At 42.6% G+C, this 25,352-nt stretch overlaps 1 long non-coding RNA gene across 1 annotated transcript; it reads right to left on the bottom strand.

Annotated features, from left to right (window-relative positions):
* Window positions 1-10,800: 10,800 nt before the first annotated feature.
* LOC102547623 (uncharacterized) lies at window positions 10,801-24,198 on the bottom strand. The gene is made up of 2 exons (XR_005504828.2): window positions 23,824-24,198; window positions 10,801-11,861 (listed from the first exon to the last, which is right to left on the bottom strand). It is a non-coding gene; the product is annotated as an uncharacterized LOC102547623 (long non-coding RNA).
* Window positions 24,199-25,352: the final 1,154 nt, after the last annotated feature.

The raw sequence follows: 25,352 nt of genomic DNA, 5'->3' as shown, positions 1-25,352 counted from the left end.
TACTTTTGTTCCATCCAGGGATGGTATCTAATACAAAATCCTGAATTTGACATGCCCAAGCTCTAACGCCATCACCCCTCACTTTTTTAGCTCAGATCTAGAGCCTAAAACCATAGAAGAAATATCAGCTCAGCTAGAAAAGCCTCCTTTTTAAGATCTGTGGACCCTCCAGATGCAGACGGCTAAGCAGATGATGGTGTTTGCCAACAGACATGACAACCTGCGTGGAATCCTGGGACCCACATTATGGAAGAAGAGAAACGACTCCCACACAACTTGCCCTGTGACTTCTACAAGCTCACTGTGTGCCACTGAAACAATAAGCAAGCAGACGAATACGACAAAATAGGTAAGGTCTTTTATTAGATGAAATGTCCTCACACAGAGTCCTAAATCTGGAGCAGAGGGGGTGGGGCTCTCTTGGAATCACAGCTGCTCAAGAGGGCAGGTGGAAGGACTGAGAGGTCAGTGCTAACCTGAACAGCTTAACAAAACCCTGCTCTCAAAACCTGAAGTTCAGGGCTGGAGGGATGGCTTAGCAGTTAGATCACTTGCTGTTTTTCCACAGGATGTAGGTTCAGTTCCCAGCACCACATACTCTCTTACTACTTGTAACTGCAATTTCTGGGGGTCAGATGTTCTCTTCTGGCCTACAGAGGCACAAGGGACGCACACACACACACACACACACACACACACACACACACACACACACACATTTATTTGATGTATATTTTTGTATGAAGATGAAATACTCATACAAGTAAAATAAAAATAAGACAAATATTTGTTTTTAATTACCACCATCATCAACAAACCCCAACTATATATAATCTAAGAGCCACTGTAGGCTGGCAAGATGCTTCATCTTTTTTTTTTTTTTTTTTTTTTTTTTTTTTAATGTATAAGATGCTTCATCTTAAAGGCACTTGCCACATAAACCTGACAGCCTGGTTCAATCCACATAGCCCACCACACTCAGGGAGAATCCGGTCCTGAAACTGTCTTCTAACCTCCAGACAAGTGCTAACCTGAACAACTTAACAAAACCCTACTCTCCAAACCTAAGTTCAGGGCTGGAGAGATGGCTCAGTAGTTAGGTGTTAGGGCACAGGTGTGCCCCCGCACGCACATCATATACACACAGCAATAATAAAAGCTTTAAAAGATTAAAAAAAAAAAAAAACGAAAACGAAACAAAAACAAAACCCAATCATTGTGTAAGAGTTGTCTATCTGGGCTTTCCCTGCAAAGGGACACCAAGAACCTGCTAGATTCACTGTCATTGCTGAGCTGAGAGAAAATTCATGGGATTCCCCAGCTGAGACCGGTCTTTCCCTTAGCACTCACCCCCGAATTTGCTTATCAGATGCAGGCTCATTTGCCTCAAAGGTTCTGTCTAGATCAGGAATAGTTTAGTGGGAGGAGCCAAGGTTTCTCCAGGTTGTCACTACCTGTCAGCCTAGGCACAGGCTTCCCTCTGGGTGTAGAGTTTAGAGCAGTAGGAATATGCTTGCTTAAGGTGAATCCACTGTACACTTACTGTACTTGCTCTACTGTTACTGTAACGAATCTGATACCAATTTGTTCCTGTTACAGTGTTACACTATGAATATTCGTCATGGGTGTGGAGGTGTTCGAGCTTCTTAATTTCTGAGAATCTAGCATCATCAATTTAATGCCTTATGTTGGGAAACAGAAATATTCAAGTAGAAACAGCCTTAACCATAAATTAAAGCATTGGACTGCCTCCGTGTCTGACATTCCTGCTATTTTGGGTTCATATCTTTCCTTTAATTTTTAAGATTATTTTAGATTTGTTCATTTTGTAGGACTTCCCTGTAAATATATATATTCATGCCTGGTACCCACAGAAGTTAGAAGAAGGTGTCAGAGGGGTTGGGGATTTAGCTCAGTAGTAGAGTGTTTGCCTAGCAAGTGCAAGGCCCTGGGTTCGGACCCCAGCTCCAAAAAAAAAAAAAAAGAAAGAAAGAAAGAAAAGAAAAAAGAAGGAGGAGGAGGAGGGGGAGGAGGAGGAGAAGGAGGAGGAGGGGGAGGAGGAGGAGGAGAAGGAGGAGGAGAAGGAGGAGGAAGAGAAGGAGAAGGAGAAGGAGAAGGAGAAGGAGGAGGAGAAGAAGAAGAAGAAGAAGAAGAAGAAGAAGAAGAAGAAGAAGAAGAAGAAGAAGAAGAAGAAGAAGAAGAAGAAGAAGAAGAAGAAGAAGAAGGTGTCAGATATCAGATATCCTGGAACTGGAGTTAAAGTTGTTCGTATGCCACCATGTGGGTGTTGGAAATCAAACCTGAGTGCTTTACAAGAGTAGTAAATACTCTTCATTGCTGAGTCATCTCCCCATTCCTGTTGTTATTTAAAACAGTTTTTTCTGTATAGCCCTGGTTGGCCTAGGACTCCTTAGTAAACCGAGCTGGCCTCAAACTCACAGAGATCTGCCTGCTTCTGCCTTCTGAGTGCTGGGATTAAAGATGCAGAGTATACTGGGCTAGCAAAATGGCTCAACTGTTAAAAGCACTGGCTTCAATTAGACAAGGGCAAAGAAGGGCAGGCTGACAGGAACCAGATGTAGATCACTCCTGAGAGACACAGCCAGAATACAGCAAATACAGAGGCGAAGGCCAGCAGCAAACCACTGAACTGAGAATAGGACCCCCGTTGAAGGAATCAGAGAAAGAACTGGAAGAGCTTGAAGGGGCTCGAGACCCCATATGTACAACAATGCCAAGCAACCAGAGCTTCCAGGGACTAAGCCACTACCTAAAGACTATACATGGACCGACCCTGGACTCTGACCTCATAGGTAGCAATGAATATCCTAGTAAGAGCACCAGTGGAAGGGGAAGCCCTGGGTCCTGCTAAGACTGAACCCCCAGTGAACTAGAATGTGGGGGGGAGGGCGGCAATGGGGGGAGGGTTGGGAGGGGAACACCCATAAGGAAGGGGAGGGGGGAGGGGATGTTTGCCCGGAAACCGGGAAAGGGAATAACACTCGAAATGTATATAAGAAATACTCAAGTTAATAAAAAATAAATAAATAAATAAATAAATAAATAAATAAATAAATAAATAAAAGAAAACATTCTGGCCATTTCCTTAAAAGTTTTGCTATTTATCATATAACCCAGCAATTCTACTCTTTTTTTATCCAAGAGGAATAATAGTTATGCTTGTTGAAAAAAAATTAACGAGAAGTTAATCCCAGGACTGGAGAGATGACTCAGCGGTTAAGAGCACTGACTGCTCTTCCAGAGGTCCTGAGTTCAATTCCCAGCAACCACATGGTGGCTCATAACCATCTGTAATGAGATCTGATGCCCTCTTCTGGTGTGTCTGAAGATAGCTACAGTGTACTCATACCTAATAAATAAATAATCTTTTAAAAAAAGAAGAAGAAGAAGATGTTAATCCCAGCACTCAAAAGGCAGAGGCGGGTGAATTTCTAGGAGTTGGAGGCCAGTCTTGTCTACACACTGAGTTCTAGGCCAGCCAGAGCTATGTAGTGTGACCTTGTCTCAAACAAATAAGAAAATGTGTAAGATGTTTCAGTGTGGTAAATGTACTTGCCACCAGGCCTAACAACCTAAATTCAGTCCTCAGACCACACTCGGTAAAAAGAGAGAATTAAATGTCCACAATGACCTCCATGCTACTGTGTGTAAAGTCAAAAACAAAACACAAAGAAGCCCATTCAGAGCCTGCCCCACATGTAGCCCATACATATACAGCCACCAAACTAGATAAGATGGATGAAGCAAAGAAGTGCAGGCTGACAGGAACCAGATGTAGTTCTCTCCTGAGAGACACAGCCAGAATACAGCAAATACATAGGTGAATGCCAGCAGCAAACCACTGAACTGAGAATAGGACCCCCGTTGAAGGATTCAGAGAAAGGACTGGAAGAGCTTGAAGGGGCTCGAGACCCCATATGAACAATAATGCCAACCAACCAGAGCTTCCAGGGACTAAGCCACTACCTAAAGACTATACATGGAGTGACTCTGGACTCTGACCTCATAGGTAGCAATGAATATCCTAGTAAGATCACCAGTGGAAGGGGAAGCCCTTGGTCCTGCTAAGACTGAACCCCCAGTGAACTAGACTGTTTTGGGGAGGGCGGCAATGGGGGGAGGATGGGGAGGGGAACACCCATAAAGAAGGGGAGGGGGAGGGATTAGGGGATGTTTGCCCAGAAACTGGTAAAGGGAATAACACTCGAAATGTAAATAAGAAATACTCAAGTTAATAATAAAAAAAAAAAAAAAAAAAAAGCACTGGCTGCTCTTCCAGAGGTCTTGGGTTCGATTCTCAGCACCCACACGGCAGCTCACAACTGTCTATAACAGCAGTTCTAGGGTCTCCAACCTAGGCACAGATGCAGGGAAAATATTAATGCATATGAAATAAAAATTTAAAAAAAGATATATAGTAGACCACATACCCAGCTACTTTTATGATTTAAAATTCTGTGGATATGTGTGTGTATGCATGTGTGCTCAGGTACCTGAGGAGACCGGCGGTGTTAGATCCCTCTGGAGCTGGAGTTACAGACAATAGTGAGCTGCCCTCTGGGTGCTGAGGATGCTGGGATTAAGATGCATGCCACCGCATCCAGCTATGTTCCATTTCAGTGTTAGGTCATTTTATCCTCCTGACCGTGAGAACGTAGGGACTAGAGTATAGCAGGCTCTTCTAAGGCTACCCAGTGTCCATACCAATTTCAGTTTGTTCCTAGAAAAGTGACCTGTCTTTCAAATGCTTGGTAAAAATCCATTCATTCTATTACGTATTCCTCCAGCAAATATGCTAAATGTCTACTAAATTTGTGATGGGGATTGTAGGGATTGAGTGAAGTATTGAGTGAATTGTGTGCTGCTGATACATCAAGTACCCCACAAAGCCTCGGTCCCATGGGAGTGGCATAGTCTTCCCAGAATGAGGCTCAGAAGAAGTCAAAGCCTCCCTCTGCTTCATGAAAGGAACCACGTGCAGAAAACATCTGTCACAGCTTTCTCAGTCTCGTCCCCAGCTGGTCATAGCCTGAAGACTGCTTCTCTACAAACACCATTCCTAATGAGATTAGGTAAACCAGCATCCTCGATTCACGTGTACAGCCTCTCTTCCTGTTCAAATGTGTATGATAAACACACTGAGTTTCCAGGATACTTCAGTCCTCCATCAACTACCCAAGTCCAGCCAACCCCAGCTTTTCTCTGTCTACATTTTTTTCTTCTTTTCCCTTCTAGCCAGGTCAATCCCTGGAGCCATGCAGGATGTGGCAGGTGTGGTAGTTTGAATAAGAATGGTCCCCATAGCTCATAGATTTGCTTGGTCACCAGGGAGTGGCACTATTTGAAAAAGGTGGGCTTTGAGGTTAGGAGCTCTCAGCTACCTCTCCAGCACCAGGACTGCGTGTGTGCCCCATATTTCCCACTGTCCCACCATGATAATAAAGGATTAAACGTCTGAAACGTCCAGGGAGCCCCAATCAAATGCTTCATTTTGTCTTACAAAATTGATATGGTCATGGTGTTTCTTCACAGCAATAGGGCACTGACTATTTTGTTTTTTTTTTTTGTTTTTCTTTTTTTCTTTTTTCTTTTTTTCAGAGCTGGGAATGGAACTCAGGGCCTTGCGCTTGCTAGGCAAGCGCTCTACCACTGAGCTAAATCCCCAACCCCGACGCTGACTATTTTGAATAGGACATAGAATGTTTTGAAAAGCAAACCTGAGGTACTCTTTGCTCAGAAGTTGCTCCCAATCTTGTATGGTACCCTTCCCAGTTGTATCTGGAGACAGGAAGACCAGGAGTTCAAGGTCAGGCCTTGCAATATAACAAGTTGGAGGCCACCCTGAGCTACATTAGGAAAGAAAGAAAGAAAGAAAGAAAGAAAGAAAGAAAGAAAGAAAGAAAGAAAGAAACTTAATTTGCCAGCTGTGCCAATATTCATTCAACTTATTTTATTTAATTTATATTTTTGTGTGTTGAAGATGAAATTCAGGGCCTTGAACATACCGAACCAGTATTCTCTGGGCCCCGAGTATTTATCAAGTATTGATTATGTAATTTACTGTATTACACAAATGAAATAGAGATAGAACCAACCTTCATGAATGGTACAGATGAGAGTTATCACACAGCAAGACTTCAGCTTCTTGTACTGAGGAGGTTCGGGTGGGGAATTTGCTCAGTGTGTGCCTTAGCACATGAAAGGCTGTGGCTTCAATCCCTACTATGGAAGGTGGAATGAAGATTTGAGCTCTTCCGTCTTCATAGGTTAGCCTGCTTTATTGATCTGCACTTGAAACATACCAAGATTGATTAGACTTAATCTATACTTACATCAAACTTTTCCTGGGAAAGACTATAAGGCTATCTTTCTTTTTCTTTCTCTCTTTTTTTTAAAGATTTATTTATTTGTGTTATGTGAGTACTCTGTCACTCTCTTCAGACACACCAGAAGAGGACCTTGGATCCCATTTCAGATGGTTGTGAGCCACCACGTGGTTCCTGGGAATTGAACTCATGCCCTCTGGAAGAGCAGTCAGTGCTCTTAACCGCTGAGCCATCTCTCCAGCCCCTCCCCCCCCTTTATTTCTTAAATGAAATGATTTGTAAGAGTTAATCTCTTGCTGGGTGTGATGGCACAATTTTAATCCCAGCATTCAGGATGCAGAAGAGGTAGATCTCTGTGAGTTTGAGACCAGCCTGGTCCACAGAATAAGTTCCAAGACGGCCGAAGCTATACAGTGAAACCCTGTCTTTGGTGTCTTTATTAAGACTTTCAGAGAAACCTTCTATGTGTAATGGCTTGAGTGCTCAGTGGTTTTCTAACCACTGGTACAGCCCACATGATTAATGTCTGACCGTCTGCGAAACTAGCATTCCAGCCAGACCCAAGCTTTGCTGCAAAGAATTGCAAGGATCCTGTAAAGACACTGATTTCCCATGCTGTCCTTATAGGCACTTTTCTATTCAGCAGATGTAGGTTAAACCTGAGATTCTGCATTTCTTGGTTCTTTTTTTTTTTTTTTTTTTTTTTTGGTTCATTGAGATTCTGCATTTCTGGTGAGCTCAGAAACTCCCGACTGTGAGTGGTCAGATTGTGTCTTCAGAACTGAGCCCACTAAGATAAAATGCCTTTAGCTGAGAAGGTGCCTCACCCTCAAACACCCTATGGTATTCCTCTGTGAAGGCTTTATATCTCATGCCTCATTCGGGGTAGCGCTCCCCCTCACCTCAACAACACCTTGGTCTAAGACCACCTCTCCCACTCCATCCCAGCTGTCCAGCTAGTTTCTCCTCAGCACAGAGTGCCCAGTGACAGGCTTCTCTGCAGCTCTCTCAGAGAGCTGCTTCTCTTTCTGGGTTCCAACTTGATACTCTATATTTATGGCCCATTTACAGCTGTTTATCTATGAGATAAGAAGGTAAGTGAGTCAGCCGGCCTTTGTGCAGCTCACTTTGCTTTGATGTACACCTTGGCCTACTCTGCATTTTCTCCCGAGTTGAGTTTGCTGTTTGTTTTGTAGGTAGGGGAAAGTAGTTAGAGCCAAGGCTTGTTTGATCTTTGTTCCAATTTCTTCAACTCTGGTCTGGCTGATAAACAGTTTGGAAATCATTGGCTGCTTAGCCTTTATTTAGGTTCTATCAGGACCCCTAGATTTTTAGATTTTTGACAGCATTAGGGACTTTCAAGGAGTTTTAGTTCAGCCTCTTTATCTAACACATAAGAAACTGGTCCAGGGAGTGTCTGGATCTTTTTTTTTTTTTTTTTTTTTTTTTTTGTTGTTCTTTTTTTTTCCCCGGAGCTGGGGACCGAACCCAGGGCCTTGCGCTTCCTAGGCAAGCACTCTACCACTGAGCTAAATCCCCAACCCGAGTGTCTGGATCTTGCCAAAGACTACAAGAAACCAGTTTGGAATGGCAAGTTATCCATGCCCTTTAAACTGTACTCTAAAGAGAAAAATGTTGAGGTCTCAGTGTATAGCTCTCTTAGTTCTCTTGCTTCCACTTCGAGAAGTGCTGAGGATAGGAATTTACTTCCCACCAGCAGTCAGGTGCTAAGTCTGTGCTTTACGTTCTGGTTTCCTGCATCTAGATTATCCTTGAACTTGCTGTTTCTCATCCTCCTGCCTCCACATCTGAGGGCAACAGATATACACTCAGAAGTAGGCTTTCTATACTTTACTTGAGAGAACCACCAAACTCTTCCAGAGGTGGTACCACTTTGTACATAAACGGCAGTAGAAATGAACAGCAATTTGGGGGCCAGAGAGAGTCTCACACTGTAGCCCAGGCTACCCTCAAGGTGCTCAACATCACACCCAATTTATTAAGTTCTGGGGACCAAGCCAGGGGCTTCATGCATCTAGGCAAGCATGGGTATACAGGCTCCGTCTTCTCATTTTCCTTTCTTTTCTTTCTTTCTTCTTCTTTTCTTTAAGCAGAGGCTTTTTATGTAGTCCTGGCTACTCGCTATGTAAAAACTTCAGTGATTCCCCTGCTTCTGTTTTTTCAATGCTGATTACAGACAAGCATTAGCCCCCATACCAAGCCAGAGTTTTTTACTTTTTAAAAATTTTATTTATTTTTGTTTTATGCGTATTGGTGTTTTACTTGCATGTACGTCAGTGAAGGTGCCAGATCCCCTGGAGCTGGAGTTACAGACAGCTGTGAACTGTCCTGTGGGCGCTGGAACCTGAGCCCGGGTCCTCTGGAAGAGCAGATGGTGCTCTTAACCACTGAACCATCTCTCCAGCCCCTTATTTATTTATCTATTTAGCCATTATTTTTATTTTTTGAGACAGGGTATTGAATTTGATGTGTAGCCAGGGGGTGATCTTGAACTCCTGACCTGGCTTTTGGCTTTTGGTTCAGTTGTTTGTGATGGAGACATCATAACACAACACTTAGAAACTGCTCTGTAGAGCTAAATGTTAGTGTCCTGCATCAACTCACAAAGTTCTCAAAAACAGGAACTTGGTAAAGGTTTCCCTTCCTCTCTGAGTGTCTGATCCATGGCAACCACACAGGGACACTGGTTTTAGGTAAACAATAAGAATCGAGTTGGTGTAATGTGTGGTAGTTCATGCCTGAAATCTCAGCGTTGGGGATGCAGAGGCAGGAGTATCACCAAGGGTTCAAGACGACTCAGAGCAACATAGTGAGTTCCAGATCAGCCTGAGCTGCACAGTGAGACTTTATCTCCCAAGAAACAAAAACAAAAGCCAAAACAAACAGTTGGGAGGCTGAGGCAGGCAGATCTCAGAGTTTGAGGCCAGCTGGGTCTCCAAAGTGTGGTCCAGGACAGCCAGAGTTATGCATAGAAACCATGTCTGTAAAAACCAAACCAAACCAAACCACCAAGAGCAAGTAGATATCCAGTTGTGCTGGTGAAGACTTATAATCCTAGCAATTGAGAGGCTGAAGCAGGAGGACTGCCATGAGTTTGAGGCTAGCTTGGGCTACAAATCACAAACTACACCATCCAAGGACTACAGAGCAAAGACCCAGACTTTTTTTTTTTTTTTTTTTTTTTTTGGTTCTTTTTTTTCGGAGCTGGGGACCGAACCCAGGGCCTTGCGCTTCCTAGGTAAGCGCTCTACCACTGAGCTAAATCCCCAGCCCCCCAGATTTTTAAAAAAAAAAAAAAACCAACAAGCAAAAAAACAAGAGAGAGATAATGAATGTGCTACTTGATTGTAGTCTTAGAGTGTGAGTTGGGCAAGAGTGTGGAAGAACACAGGAAGAAAAGGTAATTGTTCTGGGGATGAAGCAAGCGGGTGCCATGGTGCCAAGATGCATACAGTGTAATGGAGAGCTATACTGAGTCATAAGGAGGACTGCTGGAGGAAAGCAGGCTGAAACCAGACACTCATCTCACCCTGCAGGGGCAGGGGGGTTAGCTTGTCTAACAAGCATAAGGTGCTAGGTTTGGTCTACTGCATAAAACTAGACATGATGGTGCACATGTGTAATTCTAGCAGGGAGGGATTGCTGCACTGAGGCAGGGGAATTAGGAGTTCTATATCATCTTCTGCACAGTTAGTTCAAGGCCAGCCTGGGCTACATGAGACTGTGTCTCAAATACACACATACAATGTTTAAAAAGAACTTCCATAAGTATTCCTCCTTGGAACCCTTTCCTGTCTTGGGGGTTTTCACCATTTCTCCTTAATAAATCTTTGTTCTTTGTTCGCTTTACCATAAAAGAAAAAAAAAAGCCATAATATTGGAGCATAAGATAGATGAGAATGAAGAAGGGATAACCGAGGAAGTGGGAGAAGTCAGTGGACTTCGGAACTGCAAGGCTGGTTTGTTTGTTTTGTGATGCTTGGGGTTGAACGGAGGTCTTTTGTACATGCTCAGCCTGCCCTTGGCCACTCAGCTACTCCCCAGGCCTTTAATGTCAGGGCATTTTGTTTGTCATTGTTTATGAGACAGGATCTCAAGTAACTCAGGCTGGCCTCCAGTTCCAAGTAACAGAAGATGACCTGGAAATCCTGATCCTTCTGCCTTTACCTATTCAATTCTGTGATTATAAGCAGAGGTCACCAGTCCCCAGCTTTTAAAAGTCACTGTAGTTTCATTCTCTTAGTGAAAGATGTCTTTTAAGTTGGCATGTATACAGAGAGGTGAGAAACCAAGCTTCCTGTTCAGGAAATCAAATCAAGAGAGCCAGAGAACTATTCTGAGTTTAAGTGTTACTTGAAACAGTAAAATGAGGAAGATACGCTACTTTGATGTTAGGTGTAATTGTCTCTGTGTTTAATACTTACTGGGGTCAAAGTTCAAGAACTGATTATCTTCATAGAAACATTGCTTGCATTTAAAAGTTTTATCACATTTATTACATATTTGTGTGTGTGTGTGTGTGTGTGTGTGTGTGTGTGTGTGTGTGTGTGTCACATGCCCAAACCTTGTATGCCATAGCAAGTGTGGAGGTCAGAGGACAACTTTTTTTTTTTTTTTTTTTTGTTCTTTTTTTTTTCAGAGCTGGGGACCGAACCCAGGGCCTTGCGCTTCCTAGGTAAGCGCTCTACCACTGAGCTAAATCCCCAGCCCCCAGAGGGCAACTTTTGAGAGTTACCTTTCCTTTTTTTTTTTTTTTTTTCTCGGAGCTGGGGACGGAACCCAGGAGAGTTACCTTTCTTTACAGTGTAAATCGTAAGGAATCTAACTTAGGCCATCAACTTTGGCCGTAAACTCTTCCTTCAGACTCTGGGACAAGCCCCCTGCCCCCAGGTGTATATTTTACATATCAAAGCAGACTAGGCCTCCAGTCTCTCCCAGCATCCCTTAGTCCTTACCTGGCACACCCTATCCCCAAACCTGAACTTTCTATCCAGGGACTGGGCTGCCCTTCTTCGAGAGGCTCTTCCCAATAAAATCCAGATATTTTGGTCTTCTCTCTCTCTTTCTCTCTCTTCTTTTCTTTCTCTGTTTGCATGTCCTTTCTCTTTTTTCCTTTCCCTCTCCCTGGCTTCTGTCCTTGGGTCCATTGAATTTGCCCGAGAGCAGTTTCCCAATAAACCTGCCTTGTTTTACTTTTAATCCGGTTTGAATTGGCTTATTTCTAGGGTGGAGAAATAACTTATCAGATGGTGTCAAAACCTGGGAGGAGCTGGGTTTCCAGCTGGTGGCCCAGGTCTTTCCTTGTCACGTGCGTGCGGACTGCTCCTTTCCCCCACTCTTCTCTCAGAACATTGCTTCCTCAGACTCCATGAGTACCTACCGCCAACTACGGTGTATCCAGGTCCGGGACCCTCCGGCATCCTCCGCTGAGTTGCTGCTGCTCCAGGGTTAGCCCCATTCCCAAACAAAGATCAGGCCGTTGTTTGGAGGAAACTTTGAAACAAAGACGTTTGATCTGAGGTTACTGCCATCATAATGAACCATTCGACCCCAGACTATAGGATGGCACGGACTTTTTATAGTCACGAGATCTCTGGCAAAGTTAAGGAGAATGGGTGCCATCGAATATAGAACAAAAATGTATCTAAATTGGTCTGAACTCCCTATGTCCAATTCTTTGGGGGCTGCTGAGCCTTTACCCACTGAGCCATCTTACTAACTAGCCCTGTCTTATTAAAAGTTCATCACAGCAGCTCGAAGATCATCGGGGTCCTATGTTTTAATTTCCATGCCAAACGTTACCTTTTTATCCAGGCTTACTATAAACAATTTTCATCCGGGTTTTGTTTTGCTGAGCTGCCTCTAGATTGCTCCGTTCTAGCGTGTCCCTTTTACATGCTAAGATGACAGATGTGTGGTGTGTTATCTACCCAAAATCCTCTCTTAACTGCAAATGTTTGCCCAGGGGTTGGAGAGATGACTCAGTGTTTAAGAGAACTGGCTGCTCTTCTAAAGGATCTGGGTTCAATTTCCAGCACCCACATGGTATCTCACAACTGTCTGCAACTCCACTTCCAGAATCCAACATCCTCACACAGGCATACAAGCAGGGGAAACACCAATGCACACACAGAAAAATAAATAAAATGAAAACGTGCTGCCCATTTCCTGAAGAACGCTGAGCCAGGTGTGGTAACATACGCCTTTTACCCAACACGCTGGAGGCAGAGGTAGGCAGATCTCTGTGAGCTGGAGGCCAGCTTGCTCTATATAGAGAGTTCTAGGCAAGCCAAGACAACATAGCAAGACATGTGTTTAAAAAAAAAAAAGGAAAAGAGGAGAAAGAGAAAGGGGGAGGGGAGGAGGAGAAGGCTGTCATAGTGTCACAATAGGTACTTGCTATTGGCATTACCTACCTGCCTCATTTTTTTTTTCTTTGCTATGTTCATTTTTTTTTAATTTTTGTTTTTAAGTCAGGACATTGTGTAGTGCAGGCCTTGGACTTTATAGCCAGGTCTTTTTTTTTTTTTTTTGGTTCTTTTTTTTTTTTTTTTTTTTTTCGGAGCTGGGGACCGAACCCAGGGCCTTGCGCTTCCTAGGCAAGCGCTCTACCACTGAGCTAAATCCCCAACCCCCAGGTCTTGTCTTGAACTGATGGCCTTGTCCCCATGTGTTCAGAAGAGCTTCCTCTTCTTCCTCCTCCTCCTCCTCCTCCTCCCCCTCCTCTTCCTCCTCCCCCTCCTCCTCCTCTTCCTCCTCTTCCTCCACGCACCTATTTCATTGTTCTCTGATCACAAGGATTCCCCACACCAGTACTTTGAGGTCCCATCAAAATGTAGTGGAAAAAGAGAAAACAAAATAAAACCAAACCCTTTTCTTTCTGCCCTCCTAAGTTCCTTATCTGGACCTGAAAAACAGACAAAAGACTTGAGTTGCTAAGAGTCTAGAGTGATTAAGAGTCTCTCCTTTTCCAGGATGAGAGAAGGAGACACTTTTACAAACGGCAAAGAAATGTTTTCGAGACAGGGTTTCTATTATGTAGTGCTGTCGGTCCTGAAACTCTGTGCTGGCCTTGAACTCGCAGATTGCCTGCCTCTGCCTCCCAAGTGCTAAGATTGAAGACGTGAGCACCACCATGTCCAGTTTATAAATGAAAACTTAAATCTCAATTTAAGTCAGATATACACAGGACAGTTTCTCACAATGAGACCTACTCAAGGCAACCATATTCCAGAATAGCAAACTTAGAATGGCAATTTCCCATCCCCTGTGATGTAGCTTACTGTACAAGGCACACTGGGGTCTTGTAGCACTTGCTCTCAAGTGGGTTTGTTTGTTTGTTTACTGGAGACAAGAGGCTGGGTCTTGCTTTGCAGCCCTGATGGCCTAGAACTCACTATGTAGACCACGAAGTCACAAAGATCTGTCTGCCTCTTCCTCCGAGTACTGGAATTAAAGGTGTGCACTACTGTGCCTACCCTTAAGTGGGCTATTAACCTTGCTTGATTGGGGAATTGAAGATTACATTTTAAATGTCCCTCTGCATGTTTCACATTGTAGAGGAATGTGCCTGACTCTAAAAAAAAATAAATAAATAAAACAAAATGATCATGGTGGAAGAACCAGTCTTACAACATGAGATTGTGGCCAGACAATTTTATAGATCCACATTAGCGTGTGCCTCAGAAAATGACCTCATCCAATTACTGATGGAGCAACTTCTGTTGAGAAGAGAGACAACATTGAAATTGTGCAACCTTGAGCAATTTACTTATCGTCTCGATTTTTTTAATCTCTTGAGTTAATATCACTATCGCCTATGCCTCAGAGAAATCTTGCCAGGAGTAATTGAAACAGAGAACCCTGCTTAGTTAGCCACATAAGTCATCAAGCGAATAGACTGCAGCTTTAAATTTGATAAACAGTTCTGAAGTAACTATTAGCTTCCTTTTTGCTGTTGTTTTTATTTTATTATTTTTATTTTACGTATATGGGGCTTTGCCTGCATGTATGTCAGTGCACCACATGTATGGTTAGTCCCCATGGAGGCCAGAAGAGGGTATTGGGTGCCCTAAGCATAGAGTTAACAGTGGTTATAAGCTGCCGTGTGCTCTCTCTCTCTCTCTCTCTCTCTCTCTCTCTCTCTCTCTCTCTCTTTCTCTCTCTCTCTCTCTCTCTTTCCCCCTCTCCATCTCTCTTCTCTTTCCTCCCTCTCGTGCCTAACTCTCAACAAGGAGGAGTTTTACTAAATTACCTAGTCTAGATTGGAACTCAAGATTCTTCTGCCTGAGTAGCTTGAGTTACAGATCTCTGACTCAGCTCCACCAAGTCTCAGTTTGGCTATTCTGTGAACTGAGAAGATCACAACAAGTTAGTGAAATACCGGGGAGCCTTAGCATTCCTCAGCGAACTGCAGCCATGGGAAGAGAACACCATACAAGCCAAATACCTGCCCTTCTTTGTGGGAATCTGTGTAGCTCTCATTTCTTTCTTTCTTTCTTTCTTTCTTTCTTTCTTTCTTTCTTTCTTTCTTTCTTTCTTTCTTTCCTTCCTTCCTTCCTTCCTTCTTTCTTTCTTTCTTTCTTTCTTTCTTTCTTTCTCTCTTTCTTTCTTTCTTTCTTCATTCCTTCTTTTGTTTCTTTTTTTAAAAGATTTATTCATTTTGCCTGGTGATACGTGCCTTTAATTATTGTGTGCACATTAATTAATTAGATGTGTGTGTGTGTGTGTGTGTGTGTGTGTGTGTGACAGTGCATGTGCTTGTGCACAGCACATGGGGCCAAAGGGCATCAGATGCTCTGGATCTGATTGTTAAGACACCGGATGCGGACACTGGGAATGCAGCCCAAGTCTTCTGAAAGAGCAGTGGGTACTCTTAACACGCTAGCCATCGCTCTAGCCCCTGGCTTTCATTTTTCTTATATTTGTTTGTTTCTATGATAGCTCTGCAAACAGGGCTGGAGACACAGCTTTGCTCTCCCAGAACACCCAGGTGAGGTCTAATACTCAGATGAGGCGGCTCACCGCTTTCTACAGCTGCATTTTCAGGGGATCTAAGACCCGCTGGCCTCCACCGGCGTTTGGTAGTGGCTCACATAAACATGTGCACACATGCACGCATACACACAAGTAAAAATAAATAAAACTCTACTAAAAAGAAAAAAGACTTGTTCCAAATAAATAACAAAACTAGTTACAAAATTATCTTCAAGGTTCAGGAGTCCTTGGTTTTGCAAAGATCACACTCTCTGTTGTTATGGTTTCAAAACAAAGCCAAAGCTTTTAATGTTTCCAGGATAAAGTCAACTTATGACTGTAGGCAGAGTCAGGACATATGTAGGTCTCCTGACACTATGGAAGAGATAGGATAATCTTTCTGGGCTCATAGAATTGGATTAAATGATTCATATTTGGTAATAGCTGTGGCTATTCCTGTGCTCTGCTTATGGGGAAACAAATTCTGTATTTTTGCTTCTTAATTTTTCTTTTCCCCTTAGTGCTGGGGACCAAACTGAACCCAGGACTTTAGAGGAAAGATGTCTGCCACTGATTTAATCTGCAAACCTCCTTTTGAGTGTAAGGAGAGAGTCTCTTTGGTTGGCTGATAAGTACCCTGTCTGTGGTTATCATATTTATTACCCAGTACTTTCCTAGGTAACTGTAGCTTCATGTTTGCCAAGTTCTACTTTCCTGGTAAAGAAGATATGAAGGAGCGATTGCACCATCACTTCTACTCAGATTGTTTTACCAAACTTATTTGTTTATCAAATATTTTACTTTTTAAATTTTACTTTGCGTGTTATGCATGAGTATGTATTTGTGTATATACATTTTGTGTATTTATTTATTTGTGTGTGTATATGTGTGGGGGTGGTTATAGATAGAGGCTAGATATAAAATCGGTGTCTTTCTCAATCTCTTACCACCTTATTCTTTGAGACAGGCTCTCTGGCTGGCCATTTTGCTAGACTGGCTGACCAGCGAGCCCTTAGGTTCCTCTTGCCTCTTAGTCCCCAGGAAGCAGGTTCCAAGTGTATCCAACCACACAGGATTTTAATATGATTTCTGTGGATTCAAACTTGGGTCCTCATGTTTGCTTTTTCGACTGATCTCTTCCCGGCTCATTCTTTATTATTAATTATTTTATAAATGAGTATCTTACCTGCATGGGTGTATATGCATCACGTGCATGCTTTGTGCCCAAGTTGACCTGATGAGAACTTTGGATTCTCTGGAACTGGAGTTACAGATGGTGAACCACCATTTGGGTGCTTGGAATCTAAGCTATGGCCTTTGCAAAAGCAGCAAGTGCTCTTAAAAACTGAGTTATCTGGGTTCTTTCCAGCTTCTGGCTATTATGAATAAGGCTGCTATGGACATAGTGGAGCACGTGTCCTCATTATATGTTGCAGCATCTTTTGGGTATATGCCCAGGAATAGTATAGCTGGGTCTTCAGGTAGTACTATGTCCAATTCTCTGAGGACCCACCAGACTGATTTCCAGAGAGGTTGTACCAGTCTGCAATCCCACCAACAGTGTAGAAGTGTTCATCTTTTTTCTACATCCTCGCCAGCATCTGTTGTCACCTGAGTTTTTGATCTTAGCCATTCTCACTGGTGTGAGGTGGAATCTCAGGGTTGTTTTGCTTTGCATTTCCCTGATGACTAAGGATGTTGAACATTTCTTTTTTTTTTTTTTTTTTTTTTGGTTCTTTTTTTTCGGAGCTGGGGACCGAACCCAGGGCCTTGCGCTTCCTAGGCAAACGCTCTACCACTGAGCTAAATCCCCAACCCCGATGTTGAACATTTCTTTAGGTGCTTTTCAGTCATTAGATATTCCTCAGCTGAGAATTCTTTGTTTAGCTCTGTACCCCATTTTTAATAGGGTTATTTGGCTCTCTGGAGTCTAACTTTTTAAGTTCTTTGTATATTTTGGATATTAGCCCTCTATCAGATGTAAGATTAGTAAAGATCTTTCCCCAGTCTGTTGGTTGCCATTTTGTCCTGTTGACAGTGTCCTTTGCCTTACAGAAGCTTTGCATTTTATGAAGTCCCAATTGTCAATTCTTGATCTTAGAGCATAAGACATCGGTGTTCTGTTCAGGAAATTTTCCCCAGTGCCCATGTGTTCGAGGCTCTTCCCCACTTTTTCTTCTATTAGTTTGCATGTATCTGGTTTTATGTGGAGGTCTTTGATCCACTTGGACTTGGCTTTGTACAGGGTGATAAGCATGGATCGATCTGCATTCTTCTATATGCTGACCTCCAGTTGAACCAACACCATTTGTTGAAAATGCTATCTTTTTTCCATTGGATGGTTTTAGCTCCTTTGTCAAAGATCAAGTCACCATAGGTGTGTGGGTTCATTTCTGGGTCTTCAGTTCTATTCCATTGAGCTACCTCCCTGTCCCTGTACCAATAGCATACAGTTTTTATCACTATTGCTCTGTAATACTGCTTGAGGTCAGAAATGGTGATTCCCCCAGAAGTTCTTTTATTGTTGAGGATAATTTTTGCTATCCTAGGATTTTTGTTATTCCAAATGAATTTGCAAATTGCTCTTTCTAACTCTATGAAGAATTCAGTTGGGATTTCGATAGGGATTACATTGAATCTGTAGATTGCTTTTGGCAAAATGGCCATTTTTACAATATTAATCCTACCAATTCAGGAGCATGGGAGATCTTTCCATCCTATGAGATCTTTTTCAATTTCTTTTTTCAGAGACTTGAAGTTCTTGTCATACAGATCTTTCACTAGCAAGTTAAAGTCACAGCAAGGTATTTTATATTATTTGTGACTGTTGTGAAGGGTGTTGTTTCCCTAATTTCTTCCTCAGCCTGTGTATGCTTTCAGTAGAGAAAGGCTACTGATTTATTTGAGTTAATTTTATATCCAGCCACTTTGCTGAAGTTGTTTATCAGGTTTGGGAGTTCTCTGGTGGAATTTTTGGAGGTCACTTAAGTATACTATGATATCATCTGTAGCTGTGTGGTATTCACTTTGTGTTCTTTTTTTTTTTTCCGGAGCTGGGGACCGAACCCAGGGCCTTGCGCTTCCTAGGCAAGCGCTCTAAAAAGTATTTCTTTTTTTTTTTTTTTTTTTTTTTTTTTTGGTTCTTTTTTTGGAGCTGGGGACCGAACCCAGGGCCTTGCGCTTCCTAGGCCAGCGCTCTAACCACTGAGCTAAATCCCCAACCCCCGATATCATCTGTAAATAGTGATATTTTGACTTCTTCCTTTCCAATTTGTATCCCTTTGGCCTCCTTTTGTTGTCTAATTGCTCTGGTTAGGACTTTGAATACTATATTGACTAGGTAGGGAGAGAGTAGGTAGTCTTGTCTAGTCCCTGATTTTAGCGGATCACGTCGTTTTTCTCCATTTAGTGTGATATTGGCTACCTATTTGCTGTATACTGCTTTTACTATGGCCTATATTTAGGTATCAAAACAACCCTGAGATTCCACCTCACACCAGTCAATATGGCTAAGATAAAAAACTCAGGTGACAGCAGATGCTGGTGAAGATGTGGAGAAAGAAGAACACTCCTCCATTGTTGGTAGGATTGCAAACTGGTACAACCACTCTGGAAATCCGTCTGGAGGTTTCTCAGAAAATTGGACATAGTACTACCTGAGGACCTAGCTATACTCCTGGGCATATACCCAAAAAATGCTCCAACATAAAACAAGGACACATGGTCCAGTATGTTCATAGCAACCTTATTTATAATAGCCAGAAGCTGGAAAAAACCCAGATGTCCCTCAACAGAGGAATGGATACAGAAAATGTGGTACATTTACACAATGGAGTACTATTCAGCTACTAAAAACAATGACTTTATGAAATTCATAGGCAAATGGATGGAACTAGAAAATATCATCCTGAGTGAAGTAACCAATCACAAAACAAACAAACAAACAAACAAACAAGGAAAAAAAAACAAAAAAACAAAAAACCCACACATGGTATGCACTCACTAATAAGTGGATATTAGCCCAAAAGCTTGAATTACCCAAGATAAAATTCACAGCTCAAGAAAAAGGAAGATCAAAGTATGGATGCCTCAGTCCTTCTTAGAAGGGGGAACAAAAATATTCATAGGAAGAAATTAGGAGACAAAGTTTGGAGCAGAGACTGAAGGAAAGGCCTTCAGTCCAGAGAGTGCCCCACCTGGGAATCCATCCCATACAGCTACCAAACCCAGACAATGTTGTTAATGCCAAGAAGTGCATGCTGACAAGAGCCTGATATAGCTGTCTCCTGAGAGGCTCTGCCAGAGCATGACAAATACAGAGACAAATGCTTGAAGCCAACCATTGACCTGAGAATGGGGTCCCTATTGGAGGATGTAGAGAAAGGATTGAAGGACCTGAAGGGGTTTGCAACCCTGTGAGAACAACAATACCAGCCACCCAGAGCTTCCGGGGACTAAACACCAACTGAAGAGTACACATGGACAGACCCATGGCTCCACCTGCCTATGTAGCAGAGGATCCTTGTTGGGCACCAATGGAAGGAGAAGCCCTTGGTCCTGCCAAGGTTGGATGCCACGGTGTAGGGGAATGTAAGAGTGGGGAGGCGGGAAGGGGTAGGTGGAGAGTGGGGAGGCGGGAAGGGGTAGGTAGACGAGTGGGGGAACACCCTCATAGAAGAATGGGGAGGTGGGAAGGGATAGGAGGGTTATGGAAGGGAAACCAGGAAAGGGGATAACATTTGAAATGTAAGTAAAAAATATCCAATTTAAAAAAAACCAAACAAACCCTGAGCTACCTCTTCACTCCTTTTTTTTTTTTTTTTTTTTTTTTTTATTATTTTTTTTTTCGGAGCTGGGGACCGAACCCAGGGCCTTGCGCTTCCTAGGCAAGCGCTCTACCACTGAGCTAAATCCCCAACCCCCACCTCTTCACTCCTTATTTTTACTTTTAAAAGTAGATTACAAAGTCATAGGTTTTCACCCGGGAATTTTGGTTGAGCCTTCTCCCCTCTTTCTATCATCTCCCTGCCCTGGTTCTTTTTCTACTGTACTCTTTGGCCCTTCTGTTCTTCCTTCTGCTTTACACCCTGTGTTCCCAACCCTTTCCTTAAAGTCTTTGTGTTCTAGACCAATGGCCTCTTTCAAGATTCCTGGCCTTCACCTACACTTATCACCTAGATACACATTTTTTTTTTTTAAAAAATACTTTTGAGATTTGCTTTCTTATTTTATTTGAATGGCTGTTTTGCCTGCATGTATGACTGTACACCATGTGTATGTAGTACCTGTGTAGGCCAGAAGAAAACACTGAATTCCCCTAGAACAAAAGTTGCAAACTGTTTCGAGTCACTATGTGCATTCTAGAAACTGAACCTGGGTCCTCTGGAAGAACAGCCAGCCAGTGCTCTCAACCACTGAGTCACCTCTCGGCCTCCATACACATGCTTTATAGCGAGAGGTTAGGCTCTGCATGTGGGAGAGAGTACACAGTATTTTACTTTCTGAGTATGGGTTGTTTCTACAGTATAATGCTTTCCAATCTCCACCCGTTTTACTGATTTCTTTTCCTTTATGAGTAGATAAACTTCCACTGTGTATATGTTCCACATTTCATTATTCATTCATCAACTGCTGGAGATCAAGGCTGATTCCATTTCCTTACTATTGTGAATAAAGTAGCGATAAACATGGATAAGCATGTGTCTGTGCTAGGACTGAGAGTCCTTTGGGTGTGTGCCCAGCAGTGACATAGCTGGCTCATGTGGTAGTCGTATTATTAGTTAGTTTTGTGTAGCCTCCAGACTGATTTCCAAAGTGGCTGTACCAGTTTACACTCCCACCCGTGGATAAGTCTTCCCATTTCTCTGCACTCTGGCCAGCATTTGTTATTTCTTCTTTTCTTTTCTTTTTTTTTTAAGATTTTATTTATTGTATATGAGTATACTGTAGCTGTCTTCAGACACACCAGAAGAGGGCATCAGATCCATTACAGATGGTTGTGAGCCACCATGTGGTTGCTGGGATTTGAACTCAGGACCTCAGGAAGAGCAGTCGGTGCTCTTAACCACTGAGCCATCTCTCCAGCCCTTGTTATTTCTTCTTTCTTTTTGTTGTCGTTGTTCTTTGTTTCTTTGTTGCCTTTTCGAGGCAGGTGTTCAAGGAAAAAAAAAAAACTTAAGATGATACAGAATATTAAAACAACAAATAGCTCCATATGATTGATTAAGATTCTTTTCAAATAATGAATGGATGAAAAATTATGTATTAGGGACTGTATAAATGCCTCAGTGGTTAAGAATACTTAGCTGATTGTGGTGGTTTAAAATAACAATGGCCTCTTTAGGTCCATAGGGAGTAGTGCTATTTGAAGGTGAGGTCTTGTTGGAGTAGATGTGGCCTTGTTGGAAGAAGTGTGGGTGGGCTTTGAGGTCTCCTATGCTCAAGCTATGCCAAGTGTCCTGCTGCCTGCTGATCAGGGTATAGAACTCTCAGCTACCTCTCTAGCACCTTGTCTGTCTGTGTGCTGCTGTGCTTACCACTATGATGATAATGGACTAAACCTCTGAACTGTAAGCCAGCCCCAATCAAATGCTTTCTTTATAAAAATTGCTATGGTCAGGGCTAGAGAGCTGGATCAGTGGTTAAGAGCACTGACTGTTTTTCCAGAGGTCAATTCCCAGGAACCACATGGTACTTCACAAACATCTGTAATGAGATCTGATGCCCTCTTCTGGTGTGTCTGAAGACAGCTACAGTATACATATATATAATAAATAAATAAATCTTAAAAAAAAAAAAGGGAGTCGCTATGGTCATGGTGTCTCTTCATAGCACTAGAAACCTTGACTAAGACCCTGGTCTGGCAGAGGACCTGCCTTTGGTTCCCAACAGCCACATGATGGCTCACAACTTGCCATAACTCCAGTTCCAGAACAACCAACATCCTCTTCTGATATCCCTGGGCACTGGGCATGAACGGGGCACACATACACACATGCCAGCAAACATTCGACACAAATTAAAAATAGATAAAATCTTTTAAAAAAGACAATAAAATTATATCTAATTATTTCTATTCATTCCAACTTCTGAATATACTCAGGTATGTCAATAAATACTATTCAACTTTATTTCTAGAAAATATTACCTGTCCTTAGTATTATGCCTTAAATAGCAGAGTGAAAAAAAAAAAACTCTTCGGGCTGGAGAGATGGCTCAGTGGTTAAGAGCACCGACTGCTCTTCCCAAGGTCCTGAGTTCAAATCCCAGCAACCACATGATGGCTCACAACCATCTGAAATGAGTCTGATGCCCTCTTCTGGTGTGTCTGAAGATAGCGACAGTGTAATCATAATATATAATAAATAAATAAAATATTTAAAAAAAACTCTTCAGAAAAAAAAAAAAGCAAATAGTAAGACCAAAAACAATAATAAAGAAAAGAAAGAAAGAAAGAAAAACTAGCAGGTTGGGGTGGCACAGACCTGTAACTCCTGCATTTGGCAGCTGTACAGGAAGATTTCCTGGAGTTTGAGACCAGCACCACTGCACGGCAAATATCTAGCCACTCAAGGGTTTTCTACAGGAAGACTCTCAAGCAAACAAACAGAAACAAAACAAACAAAAATCCTGAGAGCAAACCAAGCAAACCAGTGAGCTTCCACTTCCTGAACATTGTTTCCTACGCACCTGTAATCCGCTGAAGAGCGACACTCCCCACCGCAGAAGTGGAAATAAACTCAGAGCCACTCGTCATTGCTACTGTGGTTAGGGCTAGCAAGATGATCACACCAATCGGTTACATGATTTTCATTATTGTTTTGGAGAAAGGATCTCACTCTGTGGTCCATCCTGGCCTTGAGTTTACTATGCTTTTCCTGCCTCTGTCTCCTCAGGCCCTGACAGTGCTGCAGTTACATTACAGTGTGAACTGCCAATATTCCGTCAGTTAAGGATGTTCATTAAGCATATCATGCAAGCAGGCACTGGGTTCCAAGTTCCAACACATTATATATAGCGCTGTACTGTTTCCTGTTCATTGGAATAAACTGATAAATACATTTGTTTAAAGTTGCCAAAGTTTTAAGGTTTCTAGAGGCCTTCTTGCAATGGAGGCCAATTTAACAGGGAAAGTTTATTTTTTTCTTTCTTTCTTTCTTTCTTTCTTTCTTTCTTTCTTTCTTTCTTTCTTTCTTTCTTTCTTTCTTTCTTTCTTTTTTTGTATACCCAGCAACATTCTCCAACAGCTGAAGAGAGGAAAGTAAAATAAACATGGCTTCCCAAAGCACCTAAATATAGTGTTGGCTTGTTAAGCATGCTAGGCTCGCATTTTGAAGATTTCTAACGAAAAGGGACATTATAAGGAAGTATTGCTTTTGGTTTAATGTTTTATCCTGTTAGTGTGCTCCACCCTTAGCTGATGTTGGTGACTAATAAGAGCTGGCACCGCTCCAACTTCCCAGATGGGAATCCCACTTACCAGCTTGGTTTTCATATCTGTTGTTAATTTGCAGCCATGATCAAAAACAGAGCAAAGATTTTCTTAAAATAATGAAGAGCCAGCAGCCCTGCGGCTGTTCTTGCATTTCTAACTGGCTCGGTGCGAAGAAGCCATCAGATGGTGGTTAGGCAGCCTGATGTTTGAGAGCGCTCTCCTAAACCACGGTGACTCAGAAGTCAGCTGCCCTGAGCAGAAAGGTCTGAGGCACATGTGACAGGCACCAGCCTTCACCAGAGCAAACGGCAAGGGACGCGTTGTCCTCCTCAACCCAGTTTGCGTGATGCAGCCCAGGGATTTTTTTCTCCCTCAGACCGCTCTAGATTTTCTCTTTGACCTAATTTCAACTGTGTGGAAATGTCCAGAATGGGCTGCGGAAATTCTGCCTGGGCCGGGCTCACGGAAGAAACGTTAAAAAAAACAAAACAAAACAAAAGAAAACAAAACAAAAAAACAACAACAACAAAAAAAAACTTGGGGCTAGGGTTGGGGAGAGGCTGGCCGTGGAGCTAGGGTGGGGGAGAGGCTGGCCGTGCTGCAAAATGAAGTAACTCCTTCCAACCGGTGGGTGGGGATGAAAGGGTAAGAGGGTGGGCTGTTTTCTTAGTGCAGACAACGTTGTCTAACTGTTCTCTAAGACTTCAAAGGAGACTACGCACAGCCCCAGTTTCTTGTACTTACTTTACCAAATTTAGGTCATTTTTTTCTCCAAAACATAACGCGAGGGTTACCTACATTTAAAAAATGTAAATAGAATAGCACTGTCTCTAGGGAAAGACAAAAGACATAGCAAACTGTGAGGGGTTTTGTTTTATTTCGGGATTAAAACAAACAAACAAACAAACAAATAAACAGGAACCCAGGTATTTTCTTTAGTGAGAAGAGTCTTACTCTGTAACCCAGAATGATTTTAAATTTGTAAACCTCAACCTCTGAGGTGCTTGGATTACAGGTATGCACCACTACACCTGATGTAATTTGTTTTTCTTGTTTGTTTGATATAGGGTCTCTCTATTTAGTCCTCACTGTCCTGAAACGTTGCTGGTTGCCCTGTAGACTATGTAGACCAGGCTGGCCTCCTACTTGCAGAGATGTGATTGCCTCTGCTTTCTGAGGGCTGGGATCATACCTGTGTGCACATGCTCAACTCACCGTTTCGCAGAAACTAAACTCAGCTAAGCCAGCATTCACAAGCAACCATGAGTAACTATATCCAAAATAGAGATTTTTAAGTCACCAGATACCCCAGCATTTGGAAGACTGAGTCAAAAGGATTGTCATTGAGGAGACCCTGTCTCAAAAAACTCAAAATAAAAACTCCACACACATACACAATTAAATACACAGGTACACACACGTGAGCATGCTAAGCAACAAAGCTCGAAAGCAAGCAAGCAAGCAAGCAGGCTAAGAGTGTGCTGGGTGTGTGTTTTAAAAAAGATAAGGGGAGAAGGAATGTTTGGTGGACCTGTCCTCAGGCATAAAGCAAGAGGGCGCCTCCTAGGGCCCAT

This window comes from Rattus norvegicus, chromosome 5, assembly GCF_036323735.1.
Source record: "Rattus norvegicus strain BN/NHsdMcwi chromosome 5, GRCr8, whole genome shotgun sequence".
Lineage (NCBI taxonomy): Eukaryota > Metazoa > Chordata > Mammalia > Rodentia > Muridae > Rattus > Rattus norvegicus.
The sequence above is the reverse complement of the archived record's forward strand: the minus strand, read 5'-3'. Positions and strand labels throughout refer to the sequence as shown.